This window comes from Lemur catta, chromosome 1, assembly GCF_020740605.2.
Source record: "Lemur catta isolate mLemCat1 chromosome 1, mLemCat1.pri, whole genome shotgun sequence".
In the NCBI taxonomy this organism is placed as follows: Eukaryota; Metazoa; Chordata; class Mammalia; order Primates; family Lemuridae; genus Lemur; species Lemur catta.
The window spans coordinates 93,904,440-93,920,377 of record NC_059128.1 but is presented as its reverse complement, the minus strand read 5'-3'; positions in this window follow the sequence as shown (position 1 = coordinate 93,920,377).

The following is a 15,938-nucleotide window of genomic DNA, read 5'->3' as shown; positions in this document are numbered from 1 at the left end:
TTTATGGGCACACCATATGATTAAATGTAAAAAGCAGAGTATAAAATACACGTGTGATATGATTACAACTAAGCACAGTGTGTGCGCATGTAAGCAAGGTCTGGAAAGGAATTTATGAAAATGAAAATAGTGGTGATAGTGGTGTTAAGTTGGTGCATATAGTTGCTTTTTTATTATTATAAAATTTCTGCTCGTGTTAAAACAATTTAAATAATAAAGGTGTGAAGCTGAAAGTATTTCAACTCTCCAGTGGTAGCTTTTGATACATTTTCCTGTGTTCTTTTCATGAATGAGTTTTTAAATGTAAAAAAATCCTTCATGCTACTTTTAGTGAAAAACAAAATAAACCAAGTCGTTTTCTTCACAATGGCTAGTGCCCATTTCGTTCAGACCATTTGGGTTCTTTTAATAAGATTTTGATTTGTTTATTGCCACTTTTTATTTTGAAAAATTTCAGGCATACAAAAAATTTAGACTACAATGTAATGGTCACATGTGAGCCTTCTACCCAGCATAAAAAATAACACATTTAAAACATACCTGAGGCCTGTGTACACTGCTAATTCATTCTATCCCTCCCTCTTTGTTGGTGGTATGACTCTCCTGAATTTACTGTTTATCATATTTTTCTACTATTACTATATATATCTCTCCCTCAAAAATATTTATTCTTGTTTTGCATGTTTTATTTTTAATTTTTTGTAGAGTTGGGTTCTTGTTATGTTGCCCAGGCTGGTCTCAAATTCCTGGCCTCAGGAGATCCTCCCACTTCAGCCAATAGGCATGAGCTACTGCACCCAGCATTGTTTTGCAGGTTTTAAATGTTTCTATAATTTACACTATATTCTACTTATCCCTCTGCAACCTGCTTATTTCACTCTATATTGTTTTGATGAGATTTATCCACATTGATACAAATAGTCCATTTATTTTCATTGCTGTTTAATATTTCCTTTCTGTGAGTGTAGCAGTCCCTGTCAGTGTCTCGTCCATCTATATCCTCCTAACACTCAGCATTTCCCTGCACACAGCCTGGCTCCGCACCACCAGCACCCACACAGCACTGTCTGAGGGCTCTCTGCTGGAGCATGCTCTGTTGCCATGCAGAGCAGGCCCAAAGGGCTGGGATTTAACCCTCCCCATCCCCCAACAGCCCCCAGCAATGACCTATGGGAGCTGGCGGACAAATACCCCAGCTCCCTTGCTCCTCAGGGAGGATAACTCTGAGCCATTGCTCTACGCTACTGCCTAGAGTTTCCCTGCAGGATTAAGCTCCAGTGAGTTGCTCACAGTGGTGACTTGCTTGAAAACCATCTCAGGCCAGGTTTTCCAAAGCAGATGCTCAGCCAAAGTTTGGGGTGCAAGATGTTTATTCAGAAGCAACACCTGTGAAAGAAAGGGGGAGAAAGCAGGATTGGGCAGCAGAAGTAGAACTGTGCTTCTGGCCTGAGGAAGCCTCGGCTACAATAGGAAGCTGGGGGCTGAGGACAGTATGCCCGTCACAGTGTCTTGTGTTGGACCAGAATGGCTGGGTCTTTATGCCCCTGCCTTGCTCAGGCCTGGCTGGGGGCTGTCCTGGAGAGGGCCTGACCTCGGGCAAGGCTGCTGCCTCTGACTGAGGCAGACTTGAGGAGCTGACAGCTGAGGATAATAAGTTTGTGGTGCTGTTTTAAGCCACTAAGTTTGCGGTCATTTGTTATAGCAGCAATAGGAAACTAATATCCTAATAACCAGAGAAAGAACCACCCAAAAGGATTTGAGGAAATAGTAATCAGAGCTCACAGACAGCTATAATAATGCCTGTTCCCAACAGCCAGAGTGGAAAACCTCATATTTCAGGAGGCATTGATTAGAGAACCAGGGAGCACCTTGCTTTGGTAGTAGGGGAAAAATTAACCCTAAATTAAATGCCACTCTGATCCAACCGAACAAAGTTTAGAAGCAAGACCTAAAATAATCAAACTCTTTCCACATAACTCCATCCCAGAACAAAGCTCAAGAATATTTATATGAATACAAAAATACTTAATATTCAATAAAGTAAAATTGACAATATTTGCCATCCAAACAAAAAGTACCAGGCATGCAAAAAAGCAGGAAAATATAATCCAGAATGGGGAGAAAAATCAATTAGACAAAACTGACCCAGAAATAATCCAAATGATAGAATTTATATACAACATAGTTTAAAAGGCATTATGACATATTTCATGTTTTAAGAAGCTGGAGGAAAGATTGAACATGACAAGTAGAAACATGAAAGATCCAAATCGAGCTGCTATAGATGAAAATTACAATGTCTGAAATGAAAAATGCACTAGATAGGATTAATAGCAGATTATACATTGCAGAAGAGAAGAATAACTTGAAGACATAGTAATAGAAATCATCCAAAGTGAAACTTAGAAAAAAATCTAAAAAAAAGAAAATGAACAGAGCATCAGTGAACTGCAGGATAACTTCAAGTGTCCTAATACAGTATATGTAATTGAAGATTGGAGTTCTGGAAACAGGGGGCTAGTGGGCCAAAAATAGTATTAGAAGAAATAATAGCCAAAAATCTTTTAAATTTGATGAAAGCTATAAACCCGTTGATCCAAGAAAGTTAACAGACTCAAACATGGAAACATGAAGAAAACAACCCCAAGACACATCATAAGCAAATTGCTTAACGTCAATGATAAAGAGAAAATCAGGCCGGGTGCAGTGGCTCATGTCTGTAATCCTAGCACTCTGGGAGGCCAAGGTGGGAAGATCGCTTGAAGTCAGGAGTTCAAGACCAGCCTGAGCAAGAGTGAGACCCTGTTTCTACTAAAAACAGAAAAAAAATTAGCCAGTGAACTAAGAGAAAATCAAAAGCAGCCGAGAAAAAAGACACATTACTTACAGAGAAACAAAGATAAGGATGACAGAAGATTTCTCATCAGAAGCAAAGCAAGCTAGAAGACAGTGGAATGATATCTTTAATGTACTAACGAGAAAACAAAACAGAAACAAAGCCCTGCCAAACTAGAATTCTATGCTCAAAGAAATGATCTTTCAAAAATGAAAGTGAAATACTTTTTCAAATATACACAAGCTGAAAGAATTCCTCACCAGCAGACTTACTATACAAGAAATGTTACTGGAAGTCTTACAAGCAGAAGAAAAATGATACCAGATGGAAGCCTGGATCTACATGAAGGATAAAGGGCACCAGAAATGACAACTATATAGATAATTTAAAGACTTTTTTTTCCATAGCTAACTCTCTTTAAAAGATCATTGATTGTTTAAAGCAAAAATTATAATCATAATAATTATGTAGAGGTAAATGTACACTAACAATAGTACAAAAGCTAGGAGGGCAGAAATAAAAGTAGACTGTTAAGAGTCTTGTATATGAAGTGTTATAATATCATTTGAAGGTAAACAATAATAAGTTAAAGATGCATATGATAAACCCTGAAGCAACCACTAAGACAGCACAACAAAGAGTTATTGTTAATAAGTCAACAGAGGAAAAAAAATAGAATCACAGAAAATACCCAATTAATAAAAAAACTGAACAAGAGGGGAAAATGAGTAAAAAATAGATGGGAAAAAATAGAAAACATATAGGAAGATGGTAGATTTAAAGCCAGCCATTGCAATAATCACAATAAATGTAAATGGGCTAAATATCCAAAACAGAGCAGAGATTATCATATTGGATAAAAAGAAGCAATGTTCAACTATATATTGTCTACAAAAAAACCCCACTTTAAATATAAAAATACAAACAGTTAAAAGTGAAAGGATGGAAAGATATGCCATGCTGACGTTAGTCACAACAAAACTGAAGTGCTTCCATTAACACCAGACAAAGTAGACTTCAGAGCAAAGAATAGTACTAGGGATAAGGAGGGTAATGTCATAATGACAAAGGGGGCAACTCATCGAGATGGCATAATAATCCTAATCATTTGTACACCTCATAACAGAGCCTCAAAATACATGAAGCAAAACCTGATAGAACTGTGAGGAGTTATACACAAACCCACAATTATTGTTTGAGATTTTAAAACCCCTCTCTCACTAACCAACAGAACACAAAGATAGAAAATCAGACCAAGTGGTTTATTTCAACTGAAATGGAAAGTGTAGAAAAAGACTGAAGGAAGATGAACTAACTATCCTGGAAGGCTGGATAGCAGGCCAAAACATCAAAAACAGAAGATAAACTCAGTACCTCTGGAGGCCAAGGAAAGGAAGTGTTTAGTAACACAAAACTCTCCTATTATGAACCATAATTAGGTCAAATGATTTCCAGTTCCATAGCCTCAGTTATCCCTTTTTATTTTTGTATAAACAATCTAAAAGTTTGTGCCACAGGACTATTGTTGCTCTTTAATCACACAGAACTGGTCTGGAGCAGAATCCTTTGAATTTTATAAAGGCAAGCTGAGAGAACAGAGAGGAGACCTGCTTTTTAGTTGAGTTCTGGATGCTTCTCTGAGTGACTCCAAGCACAGAAGGCTGAGCCATAAGGAAATGACGTGAGTCACCGTAAATTAGAGGATAGTGAAGAATGAACACAGCTACTGAGGAGACCATCCATCTGTTTACCCATCATCCATCCATCATCCCTCTATTTATCCATTCATCCACCATTCATCCTTCATCCATCTATCCATCCTCCATTCACTCATTCATTTAGTAAATTATCATTAATACCTTGGTGTGGGGAAACTTCATCTGTGACTCCCTGACTCTTAGTCCTATTCAGGAGTAACTGAGACCTCATCCCTCATTTGCCTTTAGGGAAAAATACCATCAAGGAATGCCTAGATGATCATTGTACTTGGAGAACACTCTGGCAAGAACAGATATCCTGTTGCATGAACCGTGTGCTGTCCTGTCAACTCAAGCCATTTGAAATCAGGTTGCCAGGAGTTAGGGTAGAATGGGAGACACGCTTAGATCAAATTGTGTTGAAAGGGGAGGGAACCATTCAGACAAGAGGCCCTTCTCCAAGAAGGGAAACAGAGATGGGTGGGAGTGGTTGTTCACTTCTTTCCATTTCTCTCATTCCTCCTCTGTTTTTCTCTCTCCTACCCCCAGTCCAAGACCATGATTTGGTCCTTAAGAGCCAGCCAGCCTCTTAGTTGACAGATATGTGAACTTTTCTTAGAAATGCTGGAATAAACTTCATGCAAAGGGAATTTGGAGTCCTGAAGAGAGCATCAGCTTTGGAGTTTAGATGCGCCTAGATTCAAATTCTAGCTCTACCACTTAGAGGCTGTATAATCTTGATTAAATCACTGAACTTTTCTAAGTCTTGGTTTTCCCATCTGTAAAGTGGGGCTGATAGCAACCTTTAAGGGTGTTTGAGAGGACAACGCAAATAACACATATGTGAGTATACTATTTTCTAGGCTACAACTTTGGATATACCCAAAACATCTGATTTTATTTTTCTCTAATTTAAGCACAACCTAGAGCTGCCATTTTGACTCTTGGTTAAATATAAACAATAACAACACAATAGTCAATTCCAAGAAAGTCTAGCCACTTGAGTGTGTTTCTTGGCTGTTTCAGTTTTAAGCTTGCTCCAGTCAGTATTTTCTCCTCCCTTTTCTTCTCTCTGGGGAGTCCTCCTCTGTCCCAGGGGTGCTTAAGTGTTATCTCCATGACAGACGGAGACACCTGCCCGTGTTTATTTCCTGAAATGTAATTCATCTTGACTAGCCTTTGGTGCAGAATATGCTGGAATCTTCTGGAACATCCACACCCCTCATTTGTTATTTGATCATCAGGCCAAATCTACACACATCCCTCTGCACTCTCCTTGGCCACTATCTTTGAAATATTTTAAGTTTACCTTTCAAAAAACTAATAAACCCACATGATTCAACATAGGTACGAAAAGGAAAACAGAAAATTCTCTCTTCTGTCCTTATCTCCCAGCCACCCACTTCTCCTCCCTAGAAGCAACCATTTTTACCAGTTTCTTCTGTGTCATTTCAAAAATAATGTATGCTTTTACAGGCATATATTTATATATATACACACATACACACATATATAAAATTATCTGTCATTGATCAAAGTTTACTGTGGGGCTTTGACTCATATATACATATATATACACACACATACATATACATAGTATGTAAACACACACGTGTGTGTGTGTGTGTGTGTGTGTGTGTGTGTGTGTGTGTGTGTATAAAATCTTTTTAACTGCCTTGGAAAACAGAGCCGAGGGCAAAGCTTATATGCTGACACTTTATGGAGGGACACGATCCCAGGGCACAGCGAGACTGAGGGACAATGGAAGTGAGGCAATGTATTCATTTCCTAGACCATAACAAAGTACCACAAACTGGACAGCTTAAAACAAGAGAAATTTATTCCTCCACAGTTCCAGAGGCTAGAAGTACAAAATCAAGGCATCGGCAGGGCCATGCTTCCTTGGAAGCTTCTAGGGGAGGATCCTTCCTTGTCTCTTGCAGTTTCTGGTAACCCCAGACATTCTTTGGCTTGTGGCAACATAACACCAATCGCTGCCTCTGTTGTCACATGGTGTTCTCCCCTTGTGTCTCTCTTCCCCTCTTCTTCTTTTCTTTCTTTCTTTTTTAATTTTTTTTAGAGACAGAGTCGTCTTCTATTGCCTGGGCCAGAGTGCAGTGGCCCGATCATGGCTCATTGCAGCCTCAAATTTCTGGCCTCAAGCGATCCTCCCGCCTCACCTTCCCAAAGTGCTGGGATTACAGTTGTGAGCCACCGTGCCCAGCCTCCTCTTCTTATAAGGACATAAATCATATTGGATTAAGGGCCTACCCTACTGTAGTATGGCATCATCTTTAATTACACCTACAATGACCCTATTTCCTAATAAGATCACATTCTATTTAGGGTTAGGACTTCAACGTATCTTTCTCAGGGCACAATTCAACCCATACAGTCAGGAAAGTAATTTCATAATGATGCTACTAAGCTGACTAAACCTTTACAAGAAACACGAATCATTCTTTGGTCATGTGGGATGTCTCCAGAGAGGCCACATGGAACCACTGTGGCCTTTTGGGATTTGAGGGAAAAAAGAATTTACCTCTGGGATCTCTATCATCTTCTTTCTCTCATTGGTCCAAGTTCACCCATGGGGCTGTAACTCACCCATGTTTTGCATGGTGTTTCTGCCTCCTCTGCACAGACAGCAGGGAAGCCAGACCCCACGCCAGGGCACAGCGCTGCATCTGCGTGAGGAAGCATCGGTCGGTGCCGGCGCCTCCGTGGGCCTGGTCAGGTCAGACCCAGGGCTCTGACGCAGAACCAGGAAGGGGCAGTGAAGCAGGAGGCTGTTGAGGGCTTGTCCCCAGGGCCAGCCTGCCCTGCAATGGCCTCAGGGTCCCACATCAAGCCTTCCTTCAAATGGCTTGGACTCCTATTTTCTCTTAATTTCTCTGTCAGAAACCATGGAGAATTATCAGGCATCCATTAAGGGCTTAAAGGCATTCTCTGAGAAATTTAACTACCCCTGCAAATATTGGCAATGATATGGGACTATAACCCCCAGGTATCTGTTCGATAAGATTACTGTTATCTTTTACAACTTTCAACAGATGCTTACTGAGCACCTGCCATGGGCCAGCCACCATGCAAGGCACTGGGAACATTGCAGACAAAGGCAGCTGCCTTCAGGGAGCTTGTGGTCCTGCAAGAGGGAGAGAGACCATGAATGAGCTGTTAAGTGCAGTTATAATAGGGCCCTGATGGGGAAACACAGGGAGTAATAAGATCCAGCTTTGCCTATTTTGCTGTTTGTATTCTCCCTCTTTTCAATTTTAAAATATTAAACAAGAAAATTAGGAAAATGCAGAGATGTTCAGGGACAGTACAGGATGCTAGATATTCCTTTTATTATCATGCAGACAGAAGCTACACTGAGGAAAGGGGAATTTTGTTGGCCGGAGGGGACATAGGTAGGTAATAGAGACTTTGGCTGGTCTTAGTCTGGGTGGCTTGGGGCATCCTAAATTCAGGGGAACAGTGTGGCACAGGACACTGACATTATTGTGCATCCTAATCTCTTGGAGAGCTTCTTAAAAATGATAGATCCCTGGGGCCTACCCTCAGAGATTCAATTCCCAATGTGGGACAGGGGCTGAGAATAGATGCTTGGCCCCTTGCAGCTCTCAATACATTTCTGTTGAAGGAATGAATGAATTCTAATGCAGGTAATCCAAGAATCACACTTTGATCTAGAGAGAGGGGCAAGAGGAAGATTTTCCCATCTCAGAAATGTTTCTAGGGGCATCCTGTACTTTGGGAAGAAGAAGGCAATGCTGTTCCTATCTTGTCCCTTGTGTAACCTGTGGTCTGCTCCTGCTAGGACCCAGAATTCAGGCCGGAAGTATGTACACTCTAGTTCAGCTCTGTCAAGGTTAAATGGGCTTTGAGAGTTGGCCTGGGAACTTAACCATGACTTGTAACATTATTTCTATTGGAAACTAATTGAGAGTCAACGATCAACTCAAGAAATGAACTTTTAGAATAAAATCCTTTGGTGAGTTGGGAAGTGCAGAGTGGAAAAGGAAAAGGCAACATATAAAATGTTGTACAAAGTAAACTGAATGTGGAAGACTTCATAGTGTATGACCCCATATACGTGAAATGTCCAGAAAGGGCAAGTCTGAAGATACAGGCAGCAAATCAGTGGGGGCTCTGCTGGGCGTGGGAATGGGGCTCAACTGCAAACGGGCAGGAGGTGTCTCTTCAGGGTGGTGGAAATGTTCTAAAACTGGATTCTGGTGATGGTTACACAATTCTATTAATTTACAAAAAAAATGGATACACTTACAATGGGTGAATTTTATGTTATACAAATCACACCTCATTAAACTTATTTTTAAATAGTGATGAGCAACTCTCAAAATTACACCACAATGCTCCCTTACATTTTTGCAAAGCACTTTATAGCACAAAACTTTTCATTCTCATTATCCCATGTAAGCTTGACAACGTCCTCCTGAGCACAGATTGTGATTATTCTCATTTTATACTGGAGGAAACTGAGCCTCAGAGTTGTTAAGTGACTTCAGTGGAAGGTTTTCAATCTTTGCATGATTCCTTTGTCTACTAAATCTTAGGTCTGTGAACACCTTTCTCCTGGTACGATAGACTCAGGAATGGAAGCAGCGTCCAGGCGTTTTTCTTGTCCGTTCATCTGTCCTGTCCTTGAACTGATCTTCTCTGTGGTCATCCACTTTGCTGGCTCTGTGTGCTTGGTGGGGGCTCTGGGAGAAGCCCCCTGCGGAAGCTGTTTCAGCCCCACACACTTTAACTGGTGGGTGGGGGTTAATCCTTAATTGGAAACAGTCCTGGGAGTAGGTTTGGAGGCATGGGTTGAAGCCAGGTTAGGAAGTTTGAGCCATATCCCATAGGCCAATAGTTTTCATCCTTGGCTGTGCCTCAAAATCATCTATGTCCAAGCTTTTAAAAACACATTGGCTGGAGTCGCAGTCCCATTCTATGGAATTAGAGTCTATGGAGCGGGGGAAGGAGTGTGGGGCCTGGGCATCTGAATTTTAACAGGTCATTCTGATGCCTGGCAGGATTGAAATTCCTGCTGAGGGCAGGGAGTGGGGCAGTTACTGAAGGAAGGGAGTGACAGCACTGTTTGAGGAAGATTATTAATAATTTGGCAATTGTGGGAGGGAGAGAGGGGAGAGGAACAACATTGGAGGCAGGGAAACTAGCTAGGAGGCTCTGGAAATAGTCCAGGAATGAGCTGTGCTAAGGCCTGACACTGGCTGGTGACGGGAGCAGGATGAAAGGGGCACGTGGAGGACACTGCAAAGGGCTGTGTCACATTTGGGTGTGGAGGAGGCACAGGGAGTGAGGGAGAAAAGACCAGAAGTCAATGGTTTTTAGCAAAACCCACTAAAGTAAACACTTTACATTCTCTAGTCATCAATTCTTTCTTTGGGAGAGGTAAAACCTGCAGCAATGGGTTCTGTGTTTCCTTTATTGACACTGGGCTACAGTTATTCTCTAGAAGTGTGCAGCAGTGTGCCAACAGGGGTGCAAAAGCCACAGGAAAAACACGATGTCTCTCTCTAGAGCAGGGTTTGGCAAACTTTTACTGGAAAGAACCAGATAGTAAATATTTTAGGCCTTGAAGGCTGTATGTTGTCTGCAGCAACTAGTCAACTTTGCCATCATAGCACAAAAACAGCCATGATAATATCTAAGTGAATGACAGTGGCTGTGTTCCAATAAAACTTTATTTACAAAGACAAGTGCTGAGCTGGATTTAGTCTGCAGGACATATACCCTGCTGACTCCCGATCTAAAGCACCAATGTCACTGGAAGATTCAGGGGAAACATTATTTTTGCAGTCCAAATGTTTACAAGGTCTCCAATTTCTCTTTAACACACATTTACCGTTCTGTAAATTCAGGTTGTGCAATGCACAAAGGCACCTAAGCAAGGGGACAAGTGGGGGCTGAAACCAGCCTAGTAACTGGTACAGTACTGGAGAAAGTGGTGCATTTTGTAATTCATTGCTCAGAAGAGCCCCTTTATTGTGGTTTGCAAAGTTGTCACATATGCAAGTGACAGCCTTGATATACTCCACACTTGTCTGACCTGGCTGCAGTAAGTAGTTCTGTCTCCCTCTCCAGTACTTGTCAGGGTCCTGGGGACAGTTTCTGTTTTCCAGGTGATGTTTAGCTTATTTGTCAGGTGATGGCTTCCTGTCTCTCCACTGGTCACCACTGGCTACCTGGGACTTCTTCTCCAGGCTGCTCCCCCCGGTCCACTTTTTCCCAAGGGTAGACTCAGGCCTCTCTCCGATTCTAGCTACTTCTCAAACAAGACCTGGCTGAGGCTTGAGGCAAACATAAGAGAGTAACAGCTCAGAAACAGAAACCTTAACATCAGATATCAGCCATCACTGTCCCCATGTGTTTTGGCTGAAGCCAGCCTTTTAGATTATTAATCGGTCACAACATCAGGTCAGATACAGTTGGACTTGGATCGCTTACTTGCTTTCGACCTGCCTTTAAAAGTAGAAGCCTCATATCTGATGACCCAAAGGGCTTACCAACCTTCGAGCCTTCTACTAAATACAGGGAGATTTTAACAGAAGTAAATGCCTAATTGTGCACATTTTGAAAACAAAACATAAAACCTGGAAGAAATTTTGCATTTTTTCCAAGTAGCTTTGAGCAATGGCCGTGGGCTTCTGGACGCAAAGCCACTGGGTTCTGTCCTTAGAGCTACTTCAGTATAAAACATTGAGAAGCCCGGAGTTAAGTGCTTTCCTCTTATTTAGCATAGAGGCACGGACTTCTTAGAAACTGCATATCTAGTATCAAACGTGATTGCCTGTGGTCAGTTTAAGTGAGTTCCCATCCTCTTTTTGAACCTCCATCCTCATTTTCCTACTGACAGATTTGGCTTACTGCTTGGAGGCTGTGAGGGGTGAGGCTGCTCAGTTTAGAAAACTCTAGCTCCATGTCTGCATGTTGGTTCACTTGAAAGTGTAAGGACTTATTTTCTCTTGGAAATTCTGGTCCCTATAAACCCAAGATCTGATTTGTTCATTCAGGTCTTAGATATTCCAGATCCAGAGCCTGCCACGCACCTGCACACCCCAGTTGCTGTTTTGCCTTTCCCAGGGAGTGAGGCTTCATCATCAGAGGATAGGACAACAGGGACATCTAGCCTTAGGTCCTCTGTCCCTCTCTCCAATCTCTGAACTCGGAGAGCTGCTCTGGTCTCTGATTTGTCTGTTTGTGAAATTGTTCCCAGTTGCTTTGAGATTTTCCAATTGAACGCTGCCTTGTTAATGGGAAGTGAGAACTGGGGCATTTCAGTCTTAAAGAAAACTTAAAAACAAAACAAAACAAAACAACCCCCCCCCCCAACAGAGCTGAGTGTGGTGGCTCAGGCCTGTAATCCCAGCACTTTGTGGGAGACGGGCCAAGGCAGGAGGATCACCTGAGGCCAGGAGTTAGAGACCAGTCTGGGCAACGTAGCAAGACTCCATCTCTATAAAATTTTTTTTAAATTAGCTGGGCCTGGTGGCACTCACCTGTAGTCCCAGCTTCTCAGGAGGCTGAGGCAGGAGGATCGCAGTGAACTAAGACAGTGTCACTGCAATGCAGCCTGCGTGACAGAGAGAGACACTATCTCTAAAAAACAAACAACCAAAAAAACAAAGACACAGAACAGACCAGATTTTAGCATCAGAGGCAGAATTTTTAGGTGGAGAGGGCATCTAGTTCCTCTGAATTCCACCTTGGGGTCTCTCATTGGGCCCACGGTTGTCTCTGGACCCAGGGTAGCTGAGGAGGGCCGGCACTGGCAGGCAGTGCTAAATACAAAGACAGCATCGCCCTTAGATCAGGGCAGTTGAGGTCCTTGTCCTCTTGTTCTGTACTCTGCTTTCCAAGACCCTCTGCTCAGGCCTTTCTCTGGCTGTCGTCATAGAGACACAGAGTGAGGACAAGCAGCCAATGGGTACCAAGGACAAGGAACACCTTCCAGACCAGGGTCTGGGTACCTGGAGTTCTGGAATTCTCTGCTGAAATGACCCCAATCCGTCTTCCAGGGCCTTTGATGAACTCTTCCCCAAATCCATCCTCCCAAAGGACAGCAGTGCATCTGATGTGCACACCCAGAGGCCCAAAGGTGGCCAAGGGAGAGCTGGTGGAAGCACATGGGGATGCCTGGGCAGAGTTGTCTGCACACATGCAGGCAAGGCCCTTGGTAGTAAGGACAGAGCCGTGGGAGAACAGCATGATCTGTAGACCAGAGAGCTCCCACTGACACTCTTGCCCCAGCCCCTGCGAACGTTAGGGGTGGGCCTGCCAGAAGAACAGATGGGAAATATTCGGAGAAAATACAAGAATCAGGAAACCAACATGTTTACCAGAGCTCCCGTTTTGGTGGGAAGAGAGGAGTCCCCAAAGCCACTGCATAAATAAACCTGGACCTAAATCTTAGTGTTTAATTTTAAAAATCAGGTAAAATATTGATTATTTCCATACCAGGTGCATTTGTTTTTTAAGTGGCGATAATGGGGCCCCTATGTTATTATGAGGATAAGATGAAAATGTGTGCAGTATCTAGTGGAGGGAAGCAATGATTATATGTTGATATAACTGTTCTTTTTCTATTTTCCTCCAGCTAGTCCCTACAATAATGTTCAAAGCTTTTACTTTTTCCTCCATTTATCTTGCACTGTCTGGTGGGATATAGTTAATAAAAAAACAGACACGAAGATGTTTTTAAATGTCAAGTTAAGACAAGTTAATAATTGCTCTCCCACAGTATGAGAGAAACCTACAGTCCAGGATCAAAAGCAATTGTTTTTCTCCTTTTTGGAGCTGCCAAAATTCCCTTAGGGGTGTGCACCAGGTAAGTGTGAGGACAAGCCTAGAATCCAAATGACATCACTGTCATATCCCATGCCAGACCCCAGCTGGGGCATCTATCCACTTTGATGTGATTTAATCGCAGTCTAGTCTGAAACGAAAGGAAGGGCTGGAAAACCACGCTGATGAGCCAGGCAATCTGCTGAAATATCAAAACACGCTACCTACGGATAGTCTCCCAGCGCCAAGGAAGCTGGAAGGGACATGAGTGGTGCTAGAAATCACAGTTATCATCCCTTATACTTGTGTAGCTCTTTGTTGTTTGCAAAGGACTGCCACAGACGTGATTTCACACCATCCTCCCATGGAGACAGAGCTGTGCTTGTCTACACACAGCACCCAGAGATGAAACCCTCAGCATTTCCCAAACTCCCGTTATGAGAGGTTTTGGAGAGAATGACATTGGCCTTGTGGGTTGGGCAGAGCACTCTGTGGATAGACCATCAGTGGCCCCTGGGAATCAGCTGTGCATCCTCTGCAAGACCCCTAACAAGTGCAGAAGCCAAGAACGTCTTGAGGGAAACAAAGTCTGGCCAACCCTCTACCCCCATCCCTGGACCCCTAGGTACACACAGCCTTTCCCATCAAGACCTGGCTCGTGGGAAGGCTGTTGTGCTTATACTCACTGGATAAGGGCTTTTGTCTCTCCTTTGCCTGCCCTGGAAGAACAGTTGCTCCTCACACGGGTGGACATAGGAGACTTGTGGTTTGAGCCACAGATATCTGAAAGGCATGTCTTGTCTGCAGATCCGGCTGGACGAAGCAGCCCCAAACACATGAGAACTTGGAGCCAGACACTCAATATCCTCATCCTGAGAAAGGGAAAAGTGCCCTTTGACAGCTTGTGCTCAGCAGCACAGACAGCTCTGGCTGGGAAAATGCAAGAAGCAAAAATGACTCTCTGGAAGGCCTACAGCACTGTGGGGCAGGAACAATGCCCTGGACTTAGCAGATCTCTGGAACCAAGGCTAGGGGTTTTCTCAAAGGGTAACACCGCCTTTCCTTTGGCTCTCATCAGTCCTACTTTGCAGAGCTGAGCTAAAGAAAATGTTACGAAAGAAGAGAAAAGCTACATGTATAGAGATACCTCTTCCATCATAATTTTTAACTGTAAAAAGACTAGAAATAGCCCAACTATCTCACAATAGGGGACTCTGCAGGAAATTATACTCAAATGGAAATTATGATGATGAAAACTATTTAGCAAAAGGAAACGCTTAGAACAGTGCTCAGGAGAACATAACATTTATTGTGCCTACACTATAAAAATCACATAAATGCACGGATGAGTATGTGTAAGGGAACACAAAGAAAGGAAAATCACTACTTATTAGGGTGTTATTTTTACTAGAATGTTGCTGATGTAATAAAAGTCTCCTAGAGAAAATGCTACCCTTCCTCCAAGACCCCGATCCACCTTTCTCCTACCTGGTCTGTGGTCCTTACGACATTATGCCTTGATGGAAATTACTTGTGTGCTAATTTTAGCCCCTTTGGGACCATAAACTCTTCAAAGGCAGGAACTATGTTATGCTTTTCTTTGTCTGACCTGAGCATTTGTATTCGCCTGGAACACAATGTTCAAAAATCATTGTATTTACTAAGTGAATTCACCACTGCGAAGGATTATGTTATGCTTAAAAATAAAACCCCATAGATCATTCTCTTATCTCCTGGCAAAAGGCACGCAGATAAGTAGACACCTATATCATCTTTAAAGGCTTCCTGGGAAGGAAAATCCATATTAAGAAATCTACCACTTTATATCCGGAGTGCAACATAGATGCAGCAATGCAGGCAACACTTGAAAATCGACTGAGGCTCCCAGGACTTATTTACCTTTCCCCTTCAAGCAACCAGATGTTTAGAAATTGAAGCCATGCTGAGGTTTGCCACTGGGGGCCAAAGGGATGTGCCAGAAGGGAAACTCCTGCTGGGAGCCCCAACGCTGCTGTGTCTAAGTCAGGGTCTGTCTTTTATGGGCTTAAATGTCAGGGCTGGTGAGGAGACATGAAACGTGCAAACATGGCACGAGTGTATATCTCCCAAAGAGCATGATGAGAATTCAAACCCGAACTGGTGTGAGGTACTGAGACCTCATTGCATGCCAGGCACTATATGCACATCAACTTATGCTGCCATTTTACAGATACAACCTTGAAGTTCCTAGAGGTTATGTAGCTCACCCAAGGTCAAGTACCTTTTTTTTTGACAGGGCAGGACGGGACCCAGAGCAACCACAGGCTCTTAAGTATCCCCACTCAGCACACCTTGCCACTCACTATAAACAGGCAGAGTGGGATGACAGAGTCTCAGGCCTTCCTTTTCCTTTTCCCTTTATTCTTGCACATGCAGATATCACCCTTTTCTGCAGCCTGCCTCTCAGACTGTTTTCACCTAGCTTATGTTCTTTTTTTATTTATCCTTTTTTAAATTTCAGCTTATTATGGGGGTACAAAAGTTCGGGTTATATATATTGCCCATGCCCCCCCATCCCCCCGAGTCTGAGCTTCAAGTGTGTCCATTCC